This window comes from Arachis ipaensis, chromosome B09 (assembly GCF_000816755.2).
Source record: "Arachis ipaensis cultivar K30076 chromosome B09, Araip1.1, whole genome shotgun sequence".
NCBI lineage: Eukaryota > Viridiplantae > Streptophyta > Magnoliopsida > Fabales > Fabaceae > Arachis > Arachis ipaensis.
The window spans coordinates 87287598-87290001 of record NC_029793.2 but is presented as its reverse complement, the minus strand read 5'-3'; positions in this window follow the sequence as shown (position 1 = coordinate 87290001).

The following is a 2404-nucleotide window of genomic DNA, read 5'->3' as shown; positions in this document are numbered from 1 at the left end:
AAGACTATTGAGGAAGCCATAGATGTTATTGAAACAGTAGCAGAGAACGACTACTTCTATGCTTCCGAAAGAGGGAACACAAGAGGAGTAATGGAGCTAAACAATGTAGATGCTCTATTGGCCCAAAACAAGCTCATTACCCAGCAGCTGGCTGACCTCACCAAGAAGACGGAGATGAACTAAGTAGCAGCAATCTCCACTTCATCAACAACCCAAGAGTGAGTGAATGAAGAAGCAGAGGGGAGTCAGGAGCAAGCCAACTACATTGGGAATTCACTAAGGAAAAACTATGATCCATACTCCAAGACCTACAACCCTGGATGGAGAAACCACCCAAACTTTGGGTGGGAAAGTGAGCAAGATCAAAACTAAGACCAGAGACGTTACAACTCCAACAATAATGCAGCTCACCAGCAATTTACACAGAGGACATCTCAACACCCCCACAACAACACTTCTCCACACACCTATTAAAACCAAAACAGCACATCTGCTCCGAAGCACTCATCAATTGATGACAAGCTCTCTAAGATTGAGGCCTTACTTGAAGGAATATGCCAAGAGATTCAAGAAAATAAGGTATTCAAAGAGGAGGTGCGAGCCAATATTAAGAACCAGGGAGAGACCATCAGGAAGTTGGAATTCCAGGTGGGATATTTAGCTGAGAAGATTCCCAAACCTACTGATAGCTTCCCAAGTGACACGGAGAAAAACCCCAAAGGAGAAGCAAAGAAAGTAATATGGGAAGATTACAAAATGGTCACTGCGAGTGATCAAGAGACTGAAGACAAGCAAGGCAAACTTTGCAAACAACCTGAACACAACTCAACAAAGGAGGAGGATAGAGATCGCCAAGAACCAGAAATCTCACAATAAGAGCTGCTGAAGCTCTATGCACCCTTCCCTCAACTGCTCAAGGGTGCTGTGGGAAAAAGAATATACTCAAGGTTCCTAGACTTGTTTGCATCTCTGCATGTGAACATACCATTCATCAAGGCAATTCAACAAATGCCCACATTCATCAAGTATATGAAGGAACTTCTTCCCAGGAAAAGCTCACTCAAAGGAGGCCAGACTATAGTGATGAACAAGGAATGTAGTGCCCTTATTCAACCTGAGTTGCCTACAAAAAGAAGAGACCCAGGGAGTTTTCACATCCCTTGTGCCATAGGTGAAACTATGTTCGATAGAGCACTATGTGATTTGGGGGCCAGCATCAACTTACTGCCCTTATCCCTGGCAAAGAGGCTGCAGATCAACGAGATAATACCCACAGATGTAATCATCAGACTGGCTGACAAAACTCAAAAGCAAGCAATAGGAGTGGTGGAAAATGTGTTGCTAAAAGTTGGAAAATACTTTCTCCCAACAGACTTTGTCATCCTGGACATGGAAGAGAGTCACACTCATCCAATCATATTGGGAAGACCATTCCTAGCTACGGCCAGAGCACTTATCGATATAGAGAAAGGGGAGCTAATATTGAGAATCCATGATGAACGACTCAGCTTCAATGTTTTCAAACTCTCACAAGAAACAGATCAAGAGGACAAGGAACTAAGCACAAATGATAATGAGACACTGAAGGAGGAAACAAGCACTGAAGCACAGCCAGTTCATTCTAAGATCCCCTTAATAGATAAACAAGGAAAACAGCAATTGCCACAGCTCAAGGAAAAGTTGGAGGAACCTAAACCTCTAGAGGCAGGTGGAGACAACATCACAACTCCTTGGGAAAAAGAGGTCACCAAGGGTAAGGCAACCTCAAAAGAAACAAAGAAGAAGGTACCAAGGAGATGGAGGAACAAGAAGATCCCTACGGAAGACTTCTCTCTAGGGGATAGAGTTGTCTCAGCTTACTTCCCAGATATTCCCCATAATCTCCCTACTGTACCATCTCAGTTACCTAAGGTCTTCACTATCAACAGAGTTCTTTCCCTGGATCATGTGAAAATCATTGATCCAACCAATGGATATAAGTCCACAGCAAGAGGGAAAGACTTTAAGCACTACCAACCACCCTGATGAAGGAAAAACGTCAAGCTAGTGACGCTAAAGAAGCGCTTCATGGGAGGCAACCCATGTTTTATATGTTTTTAAAATAATGAATAAATCAATGTTTATGAATTTCAACCCAAACTTGACGAACACTTGGTGAAATCTTTATCATGCAGTATATAATGAAGAACAAGTTTGGTGTTCAAAGCAAACCAAGATGCATGCTAGTCTTGGGAGCTTTGAACAAAACTTTTCATCACAATCCTTTAAACTTAAGTTTGGTGTCACCCCATGGTGCCACCAAAATGCATATAAGGACCCACCAATAGTTAGTTAGTTAGTTAGAATTCATAAATAAACAATCAAATCCTTTCTTCCCTTTTATTAATATTAGCCGTAAAGTTCA